Source organism: Tenrec ecaudatus, chromosome 2, assembly GCF_050624435.1.
Source record: "Tenrec ecaudatus isolate mTenEca1 chromosome 2, mTenEca1.hap1, whole genome shotgun sequence".
NCBI classification, from domain to species: domain Eukaryota; kingdom Metazoa; phylum Chordata; class Mammalia; order Afrosoricida; family Tenrecidae; genus Tenrec; species Tenrec ecaudatus.
Genome location: NC_134531.1, coordinates 171928337 through 171945971, shown reverse-complemented (window position 1 = coordinate 171945971; position 17635 = coordinate 171928337). Strand labels below are relative to the sequence as shown.

At 50.3% G+C, this 17635-nt stretch overlaps 1 pseudogene; it reads right to left on the bottom strand.

Annotated features, from left to right (window-relative positions):
- Positions 1-16835: 16835 nt before the first annotated feature.
- LOC142439506 (large ribosomal subunit protein uL6 pseudogene) lies at positions 16836-17411 on the bottom strand (annotated as a pseudogene).
- Positions 17412-17635: the final 224 nt, after the last annotated feature.

Genomic DNA, 17635 nt, shown 5'->3' with positions numbered 1-17635 from the left:
TTGACACAATGGATGGATGTATGGATTGTGATAAGAGTTGTACAAGCCCCCAATAAAGTGATTTTAAAGAGAAAGAAAAAGAAGCGAAAGCTTCACATGTCTGAGGGCCTGTGTGAGGCCGGGGCTGCGGGCAGTGAGGTGGGGAGAGAGGCATGAGGTGTGAGCTGAGCTGGCAAACTCAGACTCCGAATTGCCAGGGGAACACAGAGGAACACAGAGGCGCATGGGGCATGGCCAAGAGTTCATTCCAGCCAAGACAGCTTATGCAAGCGGGAGGGTGGCATCAGTCCCGGGACCACCTCAGCCTTAATCTCTGTCATTAGCTTCAAATCAGCTGACGAATGAGCCACGTGTCCATCAGCAAGAGGCACCAGCCATGCCTGCCGGGGTCTCACACACCTGAATCTGCTTCCAGGGGTCTCCAGGGTGCAGGACTCTGAGGAACATGGAAGCCACAGGACAAACTGGCCATGCTGAAACAGACCCGGGAGTCACCGCTGGAGGGAGTCTGTTGATGGAGCCCAGCTCCCTGACTGCTGGAAAGGCGGGGCCAGCGTGCTCCTGGGGGCAGGTGTGATATACAAGGTGTTCCCCCAATACACAAAGACACGGGGTTTATTTAAATAACCTGTATTCCTGCTGGGGAACAAAAGGTATAGGCTTTGGGTGAGCTGAAGAGAGGGCCCAGCCCAGCCAGGAGAGGAGCTTGTGGTCTAACTGAGTAAGGAGGGGGGGGGGGGGCTGCCCTATCCATGAGGAGGAAGAGCCTTCTGAATTCAAGCGGCAGCCTTGTGAACTGCTCTTTTCCCCTTCATTACACACACACACACACACACACACACACTTTCAGGCTCCCCCCCCCCCTTCAATCCCTCACTTCTGAGGGCCACTGCTTCCTCATCAAGCCACATGAAAGACCTTGACAGATGGTGCCAGGGGCGAGGCCCAGACAGGAAGGCCTGGGCAGCTGCCTTTGGGCACAGCTTCTCCAAGCTCCGATTGCTTACTTCCACGTAACCTCCCTGTGTTGGGGGTCTTCACACAGGCCAAGACCCTGGTGCATCTTTGTGCAATAAAATCACACACACACACACACACACACACACACACACACACACACACACACACACCCAGGATCTCCTCTCCGGGGACACACCCTGACTCCAGCCCCAACAAGCCAGCCTGGCCCTTGCTCGCCTGAGAAACGAGGGTGGCACCCAACCTATCTGATGCACGTGGTAGGGCTGACTGGGGGAGGGAGCACTCTCCCGGGGGATAAAGGAGGCAAAGCTAAACAGAACTCAGTCTCACTGGCATCAGGTCCATGCTGACTCACAGGGACCCTGTAGGGCAGAGGAGAACTGCCCTGTGGGTCTCCGAGACTGTGACTCGTTTGTTTTAAGGTCATTTTATTGGGGGCTCTTACAGCTCTTATAACATTCCATACATCACTTGTATCGAGCATCTTTGTACATATGTTGCCATCATTATTTTCTAAACATTTACTTTCTATGTGAGCCTGTGGTATCAGCTCCTCTTTTTACACACACCCCTCACTCCCGCCCTTGTAACCCCTTTATAAATTATTATTTTCATCTCTTACATTGACTGCTGTCTCCCTTCCCCTGCAGTTTCTTCCCTCCTCTTCTCCCCACCTTCCCTCTACCTTCCTGGTATCGCTAGTCCCATTCGAGACTAACTCTTTACAGACAGCCTCATCTGTCTCCCATGCAGCGACCGGTGGTTTCAAACTGCTGACCTTGCAGTTAGCATCCAACATGTAGCCCACTACACTATGAGGGCTCCAGTGATCAATATAAATAGTGTTTTAATGCAGCAGTACAGTAACTGATATAAATAATATGTTCATGCTACTTAAGAGTCAAACCTAATGCCAAAAATGTTGAACCAAATCTCAGCATGAATGCTCTGACAGGATCCGGCAGGCCCAGGTGAGGACGATGGAGTGACACCAGGAGAGGTGGTGCCCTGTGTGTCCCACCCACAGCGGATGGGTCCTGGACGGCCAGGCCCGTCTCCACCCTCTGCCTGTCCTCTGAGGCCTGCTAGTGTAGTGGGTATGTGCCGGGATACTATAACTGCTGGTCATATGTGCATGAATGCTAGGCTGTCTACTCGCGCAAAGACTTGGTCTCGGAAGCCCACAGTTCTACTGTGGTTAAGTGCCATTGACCCTTAGCGGCTCTGAGCCGGAATGGACTTGGTAGCAGAGAACTTGCGGGTTTTAAATATATATATATATATAAAGATTGTCAGTCTCAGAAACGCGCAGGAACAGTCGCCAGGGCTACTTTGAGTAGGTATCCACTGGTAGCCCTGCGTGTGAGTTTGGCCTGTCATCTGCACTCGTTCCACTAGGGGGGGAAGTCTACCACACAAATCTGTCCTGAGGCTTAGGCTGGGCTTTCCCTCCCAGCTGAAACACACCCAGAAGGAGAGGAGAGAGAGGGGAGGGGAGAGAGGAGAGCAGAGGAAAAGGGGGTGTCGGGGCGGGGGTGGGGGGGGCACGACAGGAGAGGGAAGAGGGAGACTGTGATTTCTGGTCCTTGCTATTATTCGACCATGACCATGACTGGAGAAAAGAAATAAAACCCCTACCTTCTAACACTTCCACGTAACTCCCTGGGGCAGAGAACTGCTCCTGTGTGTTTCTGAGACTGGCCGGCGCAGAAAGCCTCTCCTTGTTCTCCTCTGCAGCGGCAGGTGCTTTCGAACCAGCTTGTAACCCCCGACCAGGGCTCCTCGCGGGTTTCCAGTCCACTCTGAATCCTCACGGCTGCCTGGGTGGGTGTGACAGTCATCCCAGGGGGAAGACCCCTGTGCTCTAGTCCCTGCTCTGTCTTCAGATTCCTTGGAGCAAGCCCTTTCACTTCGGGGCCCCAGTTTCTTCCCCATCTGCAAGATGAAGGCTTGGACCAAGGATCTCAGAGCTCATTTTGACACCAAACATGCTTCTGTCCCCAAACCGCAGGTAGCAGGGCAGAGTGGCTGCCCGCTGAAGACCTTTACAAACTTCCTAGACTGGGGCATAGGGGCCCTGCTGGCAGAGCGGGGACACAGTGCACGGCTACCCACAAGGTCAGCGGTTAGAATCAACCAGCCGCTCCAAGGGAGAAAGACAAGGCTTTCTGCTCCTGTCAAGACTGAAAGCCTGGGAAACCAGCATGGGCAGTTCTTGTCCACCCTTTAGGCACACCCACGGGGGGCTGGGATCGCCTGTGGGTGGGTGGCAGTGAGCAAGAGGACTAGCCTATCATTAAGGCTAACTCCTGGTGCAGTGCTTAAAGCAGTTGACTGCTAGCCTAAGGATCCATAGTTCAAGCCCAGCAGCTGCTCAGGGAGAGAAGGGTACCACAGGTGGGTCTGTAGGTGTTCAGTCTTAGCATGGACTCCATGATAAGGGGGTTTACTTTGTTTTATTTTAATCCAAGGAGGCCTGGTGGCACAGCGGTTAAGCAAAAGGTCAGCGATTCTCCGTGGGAGAAGAGACCTGTCGGTGGATTCCCTCCAAGATTAGAGCCTAGGAAGGCTGATGGGCAGTTCCAATGTTGTGGGGTCAATAGAAGTCAGCAGGGACCTGATGGCACAGGAGCACTGCTACTGCACATTAGCCACAAGCTAGACCTGGCCGGTTTCTGGGCCGCCCGTGAGCAGGTCCGAGGCGCTGGTCATTGTCATGGTTGTTGTGAGGTTCATCTTTCCTTTTCCTCCCACGATGGTCGCCCCCACTTAACACATGGAGGAATCTGCAAGACGATCAGGACAGTACCAAGGTCACTTCGTGGACAAACGGACTCAGTCTGATGGGAACTGACCTGTCTGAACCACAGACCACACTTGAAACGCCAGGGGCCACTCCAGGGGGCACTGCCCACCACTTGAGTGCCCCTGGGAGAGGGCAGCCAGACAAGGGCCAAAGCGGCGTGCTCAGAGCTATCTGGAGGCCCTCGTGGAGAAAGTCTTCCTGGGCCTCTTCTCTGAGAAAGAGAGAGGAAGGACCCTGGATGTGCCCTTTATATATATGTATATAATTTTATTGGGGGCTCTTAAAGCTCTTTTTTTAAACATGTTATTAGGGGCTCATACATACATCCATTGTGTCAAGCACATTTGTACATATGTTGCCATCATCATTCTCAAAGCACTTGCTTTCTACTTGAGCCCTTGGTATCAGCTCACTTCCCCCCACCCTCCCACACCCTCTCTCCCTTGTGAACTCTTGATGATAATTTATCATTTTTTTCATGTTTTACACTGACCCCTATCTCCGTTTATCCATTTTTCTGTTGTCCATCCCCCTGGGAGGTGGTAATATGTCAATCACTGTGATCAGTTCCCCCTTACTCCCCCCACCTTCCCTTCCCCTCCTGGTATCACTTCTCTCATTATTGGGCCTGAGGGCTTTATCTGGATTCCTGCAAGCTCTTGTCTATATGAGTGTACATGCTCTGATCTAGCCAGATTTGCAAGGTAGATTTGGGGTCATGACAGTGGGGTTGGGGGGCATTAAAGAACTAGAGGAAAGTGTGTTTTGTCAGGGCTATACTGCACCCTGACTGGCTGATCTCTTTCTGAGACCCTTCTGTAAGGGGATGTCCAATTGCCTACAGATGGGCTTTTGGTCTCTAATCCACACTCCCCCTCATTCACAATTATATGATTTTTTTTTGGTTCTGGGTTTTAGTTGCCTGATACCTGATCCCATCAACACCTCATGATCACACAGGCTGGTGTGCTTCTACCGTGTGGGCTTTGTTGTTTCTCAGCTAGATGGCCACTTGTTTATCTTCAAGCTTTTAAGACTCCAGACGCTATATCTTTTGATAGCACTGTGCTCTGGTTTTAAAACGCTTCTGAATGGTGAGGGCCAGACCCAGACTGCGCCCTAGTGGCCTTTCACAGAGCGGGATCTTGCCCTCTTGGCTGAAGGCTTCATTTCAGTGCAGCAGACAGCTCAGCTCCTGTGCCCTTGCTTAGAGGAGGCTGGAATGGGTCTGTGGTTCTCAAGTCAGGCTGACTGTCAGGATTCTGTCCACCCTCACCTGCCCAGAGGTTCAGCATCTCCCACTGTTTCCATAGTGGGCCCAGAGGATTACTAAGGAGATCCAAACCAGGCAGCTCCCACTGTGCTCTCTGTGGAGGGGGCCTGTGTGCTCCCTTTTCTCTGCCTTCCCTTACCTGCTGTCACTGCCATGGCTGACTGGAGGGGAAATGGACCTCTACAATAGGGCACAGACCCCTATTGTAGAGGTCCAGTCTCTGACTGCAGGGGGTGGGGTGGGGGGCAGCTCACCTTGATGACCTCGTGAAGGTCCTAGCTACTATCCCTCCTCTCCCCCCCCCCCCATCCTAGTCCCTCTTTTCCAGAGACAGTAGTCAGCAAGGGCCTCAAGACGACTGGGAACAAATTGTTGGGAAAACAGCCTGCAATGCTGAGTCCTTTTGCAGGCCCCCTACAATCAGAGCATGTCCGGAAGAGGACAGTCCCACCCCCCAGGGCCCACTCTGAAGCACAGTGACCCTGCAGCCTTGAGGAGGGACGAGTAGGGGTCCTGGGGGTCCCTGAGGGGTGGAAGGAGCAGAATTGAGAAGTTCCAGGGGGTAGAACTTGGACAACTTAATGGACTTGACAAAGAGGCCAGTGTTGCTTGTTTATTCAACAAGTGTTTCTTGCGCAGTAACTTTGGGAGTTAGACACTGGGTATACCGAGATGAACAAAACATAGATACGGGAGAAAAAAAAACCCAACAACATAGATAAAGGTTTAGTCCTCATGGAGATTATCATCGAGCGCAGGTGAAAAGCCACACAAAGCCAGAGGCCACGCAAACACATGCAAAATGTTCGTGGTGACCACATGCAGGCCGTGAGAATCCCCAGGTGAGGCTCTGCCCAGCCACATGGGGTGCTGAGCACTGAGGGCTGAGGGGGAGTCAGCTGGGGAAGTGGGGTGGGGGAGACACTCCAGCGAGGAGCACTGGTGCAAAGGCCACGTGGTAGAACAAAGGAGGCAAGCAGGAAGACATGCCTCTCTCATGTTTGGGGGAGGGGTGTGGGGGGGAAGAAGGTATAGCATGGAAAGATGGGGTGGGGGCGGGGCGGGGTGCCTAGCAACTTCAGTGTGGTCCTGAGACCACTGGGAAACCACCGCCTGGTCTTAAGTGGGCTGTAGCAGAACCTCCAGCTTAACCCAAAGAAGCGCTTTCTAGTAGAAATGCCCTTTCTACGGCCTTGCTTCTGAGGATTCCAACTGCCAAGCTCTCTGTTGGGGAGGATTGCTTCGTCATTGGAAGCACACAGAGACTCCTTCGAGGTCTTCCAGTGTGGTTTGTTAGAGAGAGGAAGGCGCAGCTCAGTGGAGCTCAGTAAATGGTGCAAGGTCCCCTCTGGATAAGATGCAGAGCCGGAGTTCAAATCCAAGTCTATCAGACCCACTGCTAATGACAGCAGCACCCTGAGTGACCTCAGCCCTCTTCCTCCACCTTGATCGCACACTTGAAGCAACCTGGGGAGGTTTTAAGATTCTAATGCCGGGGCCCCTCCCTCCAGGGACCCCAATACAATTAGCTGGAGGTGCAGCCGAGGCACTGGGAATATTTGTTGACTCCCCAACTGAGCCTCCTGTGCAGCCACATGCAGGGGAAAACCACGTGGGGGGCCCTGTCTGGGGAAGTTTGTCCCTTGGGTGGGTGGGACTCACTCCAGCTCGACTATTGTGTGATCTCATGGTTCCCTGGTGTTGCTGCCAGAGCCTTGCCCCCAAGAGTACTGGCTTGCTGGAGCGGACAGATGCAGGGGCCTTGGCAAAACCAAGTTGGCTCTGACCTCCGAGCAGGTGACCCAAGGCCTTGTAGCTTGGTCCTCCGGCTCTCTAGACCCAGGCTGCAGAGAAGCTGGCGAGGAGAAGAAATGGCGGCAGCAGACCCCCACCCCTCGGACATGATCGCCTCCCCTGCTGATGAATATTGACTCAGAAGCTAAGAGCAGCCCTCCCAAGGCAGCGCCCACCTGGAGGCGAGCGTGACCAGGCCTAGGAGCTTGGTGGAGGAAGAAGCCCCAAAGAACCTCTTCAACCTTCTCCCTGTGACTCCTCGGCAGCTTGGGTTTCTGCTGCTTGGGGCTAGTGTTCATGGTGGCTTTATGGTCTCTTGAAACTGCCAACCTCGCCCCCACTTGGTCTCCTGGTGTGGAGCAAGGAGGCCCAGTGGCTTTGTAGTTATGCCATTAGCTATTGGGGTACCCACCCCAAGCTGTCTGAATGGCTGCCCTCCTCGCTGCCTACAGATTTCAGCCGGAGGTCACCTCCCCACGGACGGCCCACGGCCTCCCCTCATCTGCCTTTGCCCTTTAGCGCATAACCAATCTTCTTCATGGTGCTTTAAGATATATATCTTGATGCGTATATTTTTATCTTGTCCTATGTGAAAGAAGAATGGGTGCATTTGAATTGTGCTGCTGGCAAAGAATATACCGCAAGCCCCAGGGGCCACCAGCAGAACACACAAAGCGGTCTGGGAGGAAGCAGGGGCAGAAGCTCCTGAGAAGCAAGGGTGGTAAGACTTGGTCTCACTTACTTGGGACCTGTTATCAGGAGAGACCACTCCCCAGAGAAGGACAGTAGGCTTGATAAAGAGGAGGGGCAGGGCAGTGAAAAAGAGGAAGCCCCCCCCCCACACACACACACAAGATCAATTGACAGGGTGGCTCCAAGCATAGGCTTGACCATGACAATGACTATGAGGACCTGCAGGGCCAGGTTACTATGCATTGGAATCGGCTGGACAGCACCTAGCAACAATAATACCGTATACACTTGAGTATAAACCGGCCCGAATGTCAGCCAATGCACCTAATTTTGCCACAAAAACTGCATAAAAAACTCAGCTTGTACACAAGTATATACGCAACTAGAATGTAAACTGCTCACGGCAGGACCATTGCTACCAGAGAAGCTGAAGGGCCCTCCTACCCACGACCATTGAAATCTGCCCCATAATAGGGGCTCACCACATATTGTGGACCACTTGCTGACTCCTACGGTAGCTTGGGTGCCACAAGAAAGTCATAAATTCATGGTTACAAGTGAACTAGAACTTTGAAGTCAGTAGGACCGGCTTGGGGCTTTGGGTCCTGGCTCCAGCGCCTGTGTGTATTAAGCAAGTGAGCCAGTGTCTGGATCTTAGCTCCAACTCTGAAAAATGAGGGTATAGCACCCACCTCGAAGGCTGCTCTGTGAGAGAGATAAGCTGACGCATGCAGCATATGCAGCCAATAGTCAGTAAAGTTTCCCTCTCACCGACCCGCTATCTGTTTGTCATGCTGTGTGGCTTGAGCCCTCTAGGCTGTGGGAGCTTTGCCCCTGGTATTTTACATAACAGCAGGGTTGCTTGTTGTAGCCAGACTTTAGAAAAACTTCCAGATTAAGGCAGACTAGGAAGAAAAATGAAAAACTTGGCAATCTACTTCTTAAGCAAGATGCAACCTTTGGAGTTATAATAAAATATGGTCTGAGACAGTCCTGAAAGGTGAGCCCTCCCCGACTAGACTAGACGGACCATGGAAATGGCTCTGGGCCAGGCAGCATCTCGTGCTGTTGCACATGGGGTTGACACAAGCCCATCAAGGATGACTTGATGCCAACTAGCAACAACAATGGCAGAGGCGTCTCGTACTGCGGCCACTGCATTGTTTTGGCAAGTCTGCTATCCCAGCTCTGCCCTCACTCATCACAGTGGATGAAACTCCTAGGCACGGAATTTAGGTCAGGATCTATTCTACATGCGAGTGTCACACACAGCCCTTGTGGGACATTTCCACCCCCACTTCACAGGGGCGTCCAAGAAGAGGACACAGCTTGACAGTGGTTGATTAGTCCACTGGTGGGCAGCCCACGACTTGGAACCCAGGCGTGGCTTCCAGGACCGGAGCGCAAGCTGAGCCTAGCCCGCTGCTCCTCCCAGCCACCGCCACCCTGGCTTCATCTGCCTCCAGGAGGCCCGCCTCACTGGACTCGCCAGTACTCCAACAGACCAAGCTCTGAGGACAAAGGCTTACCTGGCCCTCTGTCCCAGGGGCTGGACAGCCATGAGAAATTTCAAAAGAGACGAACGAGTATCAGAGAGTGGAAATTAAGGCCTCCACCTGTGAGAGGCTTTTGCATTTTCCAGAGTCCTTTGCTATGGCATGGCACCTGACCGCCTGGGGCAACCACACCTGGCCACCTTGCAATGTAAAGAAGAAACTTGGGAGGGCCAAGAGCGGAACTACGGCCGCAGGCAATGTGGCTGCACCTTTGGTTGCCTCTTGGGCCGCTAACTATCCCGTTAGCAGTTAGAAGCTACCAGGCTCTTCTCAGGCGGGAGATGAAGCTTTCTACTCCAGGAAAGTCTTACAGTCTCGGGAGCCCACAGGGGCAGTTCTACCTTGTCCTTTATGGTCCCTGTGGGTCAAAATCGGCTCAATGGCAGTGAGTTTGGTGGATTTGGGGGGTTTTTTATGCTTCCTGGACTGACTCTTCAAGACGGCAGGGCAGTGTCGTCAGCCCATTCTACAGAGGAGGAAGCAGACGCAGAGATGAATCAGTCTGCCCTACGACGCACTGAACCTCAGTGGAAATAAGAGCCTAGAAGCCTGTCAGCTTGGCAGTCCCCACCACAGCTCCACAGCACATTCCTTCCACCGGACCTGAATTCTAAGGCATAAAGTTGCTTCTAGATCTCTGCTCTCAAATACTTAGAACTTGAACTTCCCAGACATGTTCAATCCAAAGCCAACTTTCAAAAGACATTTTTAAATTTCTTTATTTTTTAGAGAAGCTTTAGGTTTACAAAAGAAAGGAAAAAAGTGCAGACTGTAGAGTTTCCATATACTTCCTCCTCCTGCATCTCGACCAAGACGCCGATGCTGTGGCGTCAACCCCAACTCACAGTGACCCCACCTAAGTCAGAGTGCAACTGTACCAGAGGGCTTTCTCTCTGTGACAAACACACCCTTTTCAAAGGTTAACCTTCTTATTAGCTGCCCTTAAATCAGTTCCAACTCCTAGCGCCCCGATGTATAGCAGAACAAAACACCGCCTCGTCCTGCATCATCCTGAAAGGCATTGCTATGTTCATGCCTGTTATTGCAGCCACGGTGTCGCTCCATCTCACCAGCCCTCTTTAGTTCTCCAAGGACTGGCCCCTCCTGGCAGCATGTCCGAAGGGTATGAGACAAAGTCTCACCATCATCTCTTCTAAGGAACATGCTGGTCCAAGACGAATTTGCTTGCTCTTCTGGCAGTCCTGGTCTAGTAAGCCTTCTTTACCAGCACCGTAATTCAGAGGCATCAATTCCTCTTCAGTTTTCCTTATTCATTGTCCAATTTTCACTTTTATACAACTGTGTTAGTCTGGGTAGACTAGAGAAACAAATTCGTGGACACTTATTTGTGTATAGGAAAGAGTTTTATATAAAGAGAAATTGTACATTAAGAAAACATCTCAGCTCAGTTCAGATCAAGTCCATAAGTCTGATATTAGCCCATATGTCCAGTACCAATCTCTAAGTACCTCTTCAGATTCACACAACACATGCAATGACGCCAAATGCAGGAAGATCACAGTGGGTAGAAGGTCTTATGGATCCAGTGGAAGTGGAGGTGTTAGGTAGCTTAGCCTAGGGAATTGGGAAGTCCATTTACGCATGCTCAGGAGAGCCAGCAAAGGACAAAGCTGGATTTTCCCGCCAGTGGGTGGAGATGGGCGTTACACCTGGAGCAGCCCACCTGGGCCAGGTGACTGCAATTCAGTCAATGGAATCGACCTAGGGTCGTTCACCACGTCTCCCCCGGAACCCTTAAGAAGGCAGGAACCGAGAGGGAGAGGGGCTTGCTTGGCTTGCTTGTGTGGTCTGGTCGTCTTCGTGGGAGGGGAGAGATCCTTGCATGTCCCGGAGCAGTCTCTGCCAGGCCGCATGGTCAAAGGAATCCTATGGGTGCCGCGTAAAACCTGATGCTTCTTTGAACCTTCATTAAGTTCACTTGGATCACGAGCCCGGCTTCGGCGTGAAATCTTTCTCGCGCGGAGCCAAGGACCGAGGCTGAAATCTAGTCCCGGAGAGAGAGACCTAACAGAGGTATCTTAGTGCTGTCAGGGGTCTCCATGTGGCTTCTCTAGCTCTAGGGTTCCATGTGTCTTGTCAACAGGAATGTCTCTCAGGGACTGACTGTGTGCCCCACCTGCAGTGAGCTGTTTATCTCCTCAGCACCTCCAAATGAGGTCGTCAAGCTGCAACCTGATTGACAGGCTAAATTCCACCCCTTCACTCTTAAGAGTCTCAAATTAGCAACAGATTATGTAACTCCCACAACAACAAAACTCACTGCCATCAAGTCAATTCTGACTCACAGGTACCTTTTAAAAAGGATAGAACTGTCCCTGTGGGTTTCTGAAACTCTAACTTTTTTAATAAAATCATTTTCTTGGGAGCTTTTACAGATATTATAACAACCCATAATTCAATTAGATCAAGCATCATTGTACAATTGCTGCCACCATCATTTTCAAAACATTTTCTTTCTTGAACTCTTTGATATACCATATATACTCGAGCATAAGCTGACCCAAATATGAGCCGAGGGACCTAATTTTACCACAAAAACTGCATTAAAAATGTGCTGAAAAACTCGGTGTATACTCGAGTATATACGTTGTGTGTGTGTGTGTATCTGTATCTAACACCATCCAATGTATCCGTTCACTTACAATTCTGTTATTCATTCCCCTGAGAGGGTTATACAGTCACCATTGCTTTCTGCTCCCCTCCCCCCATCCTGTACCCTCAGGAAATTGTCCCTCTCATTTCTATTTCTGAAGGGTTTATCTAGCTTGGATTTCATTCATCAAACAATCTTAATTGTACAAATGAACATTTACAGGTCTAACAAGATTAATGGGGTAAAACTAAGACCATAATAGTAAAGGGAGGCAATATTTAAAAACCAGAGGATAGTTATGTGCTTCATCAGTGCTTTATTGCGCCAGAATATATCATCCCTTCCATGAGGCCCTTTTGTGAGGGACTGTCCAATTATCTTACGGTTGTTTCGTGTCTCCACTTTGTCTACGCTCCTTAAACCTAATTTGATTGCTTGGTTTTTAATTTCTGATACAGGCTGGTGTGCATCTTCCAGGTGGGCTTTGTTGCTTGTCTGCTTTAACTTCAAGGCTTTAAGACCCTTGGCACTTTATCTTTTCATGTTGTTGTGATCATGAAACTATTTCGCTGCTACTTCATAACTGTCATTTTGCTACTGTTATGGATCCAATGGCCCCTATGAAAGGGTCGTTTGACCCCCAAAGGGGTTGCGACCCACAGGTTGAGAACTGCTGCTTTAGTCTATTCCCTCATGTCCCTGAGTTCTGAAATTTGCTGCAACATCTCCCAGAAACTCACCAAACTGTAAGACGATGACTCGCATGGCTGTGGGTGCTGTTCAGTTGAAAATCTGAAGGTCAGGCAGCGGCAAACCAAATGCAAGATCCAGATCCAGAAACCAAACAAAGCCCGAGCCGATCTCCCTGCTTCTCCCAATGCTCACGCAGGAAAATGGAGGTCCTCAAAGGCACAGCTTTGATGGAGTGTGATATTGATCTTCCAGCCAACCATCCCCCGAAGGAAAACTGACGTCACACCCTCAAGTACGGTAGGGAGTGATGATCTGGCCCCGCTGAATCCAGAGAAGTTCCTCCAAAGTGGGATTCTAACCAGAGGCAGGTGGTTGATAGTGGTTAGGAGCCATCGAGGGGTTCTGACCCACAGCAGCCCACGCACAACAGAACAAAGCACTGCCCGGCCCTGTGCTGTCCTATGATTGTTCCTGTGCTCGAGCCCGTTGCTGCAGCCACTGTGTCCATCCATCTCCTTGAGGGCCTGCCTCTTCTTTGTTGCCCCTCCACTAAGCATGAGGTCCTGCTACAGAGACTGGTCTCTCCTGACAACATGTCCAAAGTATGGGGGGTAGTTAGTTTATGGTGCCAACCTGGCCCATAACCACATGTGGGGTTAATTGAAGGGCGGAGGGATCAATAGCTCCGTGAGCCTTCCTAGTTCTCTGGTCTCTTGCTTTCTGATGGTCGGACCAGGGTGCAGCTGCCTTAGCCAGTTCCCTGCTTCAACTGACAAGGCTCACTTCCTGCAAGACATCCCTGTGGAGAAGCCACAGGGACCTAGCTCGATGCAGCCCTGGGTGCTGGAGCACCTGTGTGGAGACCCCTGCCAGTGCTGAGATGCTTACACATTCACTGACTCGGCTTCCGTCCTGCAGTCGGCATCATTGCTTTGTGAGATGGAGGAGGACTTTGTGGATTGGTGTTGGACATATGGGTTAACGCATGAATGTTGGACTTGTGGGCTTGGGCAGCACTGGTTTGGGATGTTTTCTTGATGTGCACTTAACCTTTATATAAAACTCTCTCTTATACATGAGTCTCTGTGGATTTGTTTCTCTAAAGTACCCAGACTGACACAATATGTAAGACAAAGTCTCCCATCCTTGCCTCTAAGGAGCACTCTGGTCTTACTTCTTCCAAGCCAGGTCGGTTTGTCCTGTTGGCCGTCCATGCCGCCCTCAGCAGTCTTCACCAGCACGGCAACTCAAATGCATTGATTCTTCTTCAGTCTTCCGTAGCCAGTGGCCAACTACCCCATGAGGCCATGGGAAACTCCATGGCTTGGGCCAGGTGCACCTTAGTCCTCAAAGGAACATAGGCACAGGGGCTACAATTCACAGGACTTCACCTGGCGGCGGAGTATGCCGACAGGGAGTTTGGCTAGAAGGGTTGCGGAGTCGTCAACCCCTCCTTCGCCCCCCCCCCAACCCTCTCCTCCATTGCAATCCCCTCCTGCAGCTGTGCCCCGCCCACTCCATGCCTGTGCCCTCGTTTCCCAGTCTCCCTTCTGCCTTGTCCCTTCTGTCTTCTGAGCTGTGGGGGAGGGCCTCTGTGGCCTTCTGGTCTTGGGTGCTGGATTACCCAGAGGAGGATGCTTCTCGTGGGTGCTACTGTTCCATTCAGAGGCCTTGCTATCATTTAGCTAAATGATAGCTCCTGAGGGGGAAGGGGTTCCATTCCAGGTTTGAGAGGCAACTAAGGCCGTGGTCTCAGGGCCTCCACTAGTGTGTTAGGCCGTGTCATTTGTATGATGTGAAATGTTGTACATTTTTCTTCTCCTCTGACCAGGACTTCTATCATGATCCTGAGGAGCGTTGTCAGTGGGGGTAGCTGGGTACCATCTTCCTGCTGGCCTCACGCCGTGGAGGTGGTCCGTGTGGCCCATTAGTCCTTTGGACTTTGTTGCCTTGGATCTTTGATTTTCTTCACTCTGCCTTGGATGGGGAGAGGCCAGTTCCATCCTAGAATGAAGACCTCTTAAAGGGCGAGGCAAGAACGTTCTGGGCATGTGGAGAACACAGCAGGCAGAGGGAACAGAGGTGCCAAGGGCTGAGACAAGGGCATGCCCAGTGTGCTGAAGGAACGGCCAAGAGGCACCGTGGACGAGCAGACAGAGAGAGGATGAGGAGAGTAGAGGCGTGGAGGACAAACTTTTCCAGGAGCTGAAAGGTGTGGACCACAGTGGCCGGGCAGACCTAGGCCTGGCGTGGACTTGACTTTGAGATGGAGAGCGGCTGGAGTTCTGCTTTGAATAACAGTTTCAAGTCATTGACTGATTCATGCACAAGAGGGGGAATCCAGAAATGCTGAGTGGGTAAGCAAGAGTCTGACATTGTTCTAAATTCAACGTCTCTGAAATTAACCAAACAAAGCACGATAGGAACCCGCTGCAGAGAAAGGCACTTCCCTGAACCTAGTTATACAACAACTGATAGATAAGAGCTAATCCCACAGAGCAAGTGGGGATGCTTCCCCTCTCCTCTTCCTGCCATCCTCTGCCTGAACTAGCTCTGATGAGGCGAAGATGGAAATCTTATCAGCAGGCCAGACTGGGAAGTGAGACATCCGCAGACAGCGGCTGCCCCTCCTCCACGGCCCCTCCTCCCCTGAAAGCTTTACACACCGCATGCCATTTACACCCCTTCAATCAGCACAGCACCCTCGCTAGCCGGGTCCCTACTACTTCAAGCAACACAGAGGGAAAGCATTGGCCCTCTAGTTTCTCTTCCTTCCTTGAAAATACAAACACTCCCTCTTTGAATGGGTTAATCATGCAATAGTTGTACATTCCTTTATTTTTTTTAATACTCGTACATTCTTAACACTAACCAATCAAAAGTAAACCAAACAACAAACTTCCTGCTATCAAGTCCAATCTGACTCAGGCAACCTCATGAGGTGGGTAGAGGGTAGATTGTCCCACGGCATTTCTTTTGGCAGGAATCGTTATGGAAACTGATCAACACAGCTTCCTTCCATGACATAGCTGGCTGGGTTCAGATTGCCAACTTTTAAATTAGTTGAAGGGGCCTTGGTGGCACAGTTGGTAAGGCTTGGCTTTCATAAGGATTTACAGACTTGGAAATCTTATAGGGCAGTTCTGCTCTGTCAAGATGAGTTGGAATTACTGTATATACCCAAGTATAAGCCGACCCGAATATCAGCCGAGGCACCTAATTGTACCACAAAAACGGCATACAAAATGCTGAAAAACTCGACTTCTGCATGAGCATATACGGTAATAACTTGATGGCGATAGGCTAATATTGCACAACACAACACAAACCAAGCTCGCTGCTATCGCTGACACAGACTCATACTGGCCCTACAGGGTAGAACTGCCCTCGCTGGTTTCTGAGGCTGTAACTCTTTTTTTTAATCAATCTTTTTATTGGAGGGCTCTTACAGATCTTATAACAAGCTGTCATTCGGTAGTATTAAGCACAGTTGTACGTATGCTGCCATCGACATTTCCAAAACAATTCCTTTCTACTTGAGCCCTTGGTATCAGCTCCTCTTTTTTCCCCTCCCTCCCCCACTCTCCCACCCTCATGAATCCTTGATCAATTATATATTATTGTTGTCATTTCATGTCTTACACTGTGTGTCGACTCCCTTCTGAAGAGAAACCATAGTATGCAGGCTGGTCCTCTTTATGGGAGTAGAAAACTCTGTCTTTTTCCTGAGGAGCAGCTGGTGGTTTGCAATGGCTGTCCTTGCAATTAGCAGCCCAACTATAACCACTACACCAGCAGAGCTCCTTGGGCAACATCAGAAATGCTAACCAGTGAACCATGTCTTGGTGATGTCTGAACCTGAGGTTGACGTCCTTGGTATCACTGAATAATTGGGTGATAGCTCAAAGGTGTCACCCCACCCCACCCTGCCATTGAACTCCTCAAGTACCAGACCATACGGAATCTTTATTAATAAATGATCGTCATAGAATAATATGTGATAAATATATCTGTAAATTGCTTAAATGTAGTATTTCTTAGATTATATGAATACAGGTTTCTCCTGCGTCCTGCAAGTTCGTTTTACAACCCTTCACTTCCATAAAAGATGTGAATTAGTACCATTTTTTTGCTAACTGAAAGCAATCTGAAGAGGACGTTTGCTTTTATCAACAGCAACAAATGTTTAAAGTGAAGAAACTAGCATTCTACACTTGTTTTGCAGCGAGCTGCAGTGAGAGGCATCGTGCACCCTGCACTTCATGAATGGGGTCACCAAGCTCCATCCCCGGGAGCTACATGGGATGTGCATGAATTATTCATTATTTCTATTTTTTTCGTTACATAAACTTTATTGGATTGGATCAAAGCGTCACAGACAAGTCTAAAGGAGTCATCTAGACTGTTGCTGGACACCTCCTAGAGCTACTCAACAGCCTGCTGAGCTGTTCCCTTTTCGGAAGCATAGATGCCATCCACAAACTTTCGGAGATCCTTGTTTTTAACTGTCGTGGCTTGCTGAAAAAAAGCAGCTGAATTTGATACAAGCTCAGTGTCGTTTCCTTCAAGAATCAACTCATCTTTCTGGGCTTGAGAAACAGAATAGGCAACACCTGTCCTCATGTGACCCCTCCGGATGGGCTTTTCACCCAAGAAATTACAGATTTCAATAAGAGACCCATTCTCCTGAATACCCACGTTGCTGGGGAAGTGGGCACACACAGACCTCATCTTGTATCGGAAGCCCAGTGTCACGCCCTTAATCATGATCTGTACATGACCACAGATTGTGCGGACTGTAGCCAGTTCCTTTCTATTTCCCCACCATTTGTCAACTTGAAGCCTCTTCTTCTTCCCAAGGAGGCTGAGTTCTATGTTGATGTGATTGAAGTCCCTCCGTAGGGTTCCTCTGGGGCCCTTCACGATGATCGTGCGCCCCTTCAGGGAGATGTCCACATTCTCTGGAGTGTCCACAGTCTGGTTGCTGAGAATGGTCTTCATCCTCGCAGTAGATGCGGCAAAGAGCATTATTTCTATTTTAGATGGACCACGTATCATATCATTCCTTCTGTTACTATGTGCTAGTGCTGTTTTGGGTTTTGTGTGATATTTGCAATTACTTCCTAGGTTATGTTCATAAAATTTTCCCATAAGGTCGCGAGAGGAGGGGAAGAAGAAGGGGAAACCAATTGTCATGAATGACACATAGCCACCCCCTGGGGGGC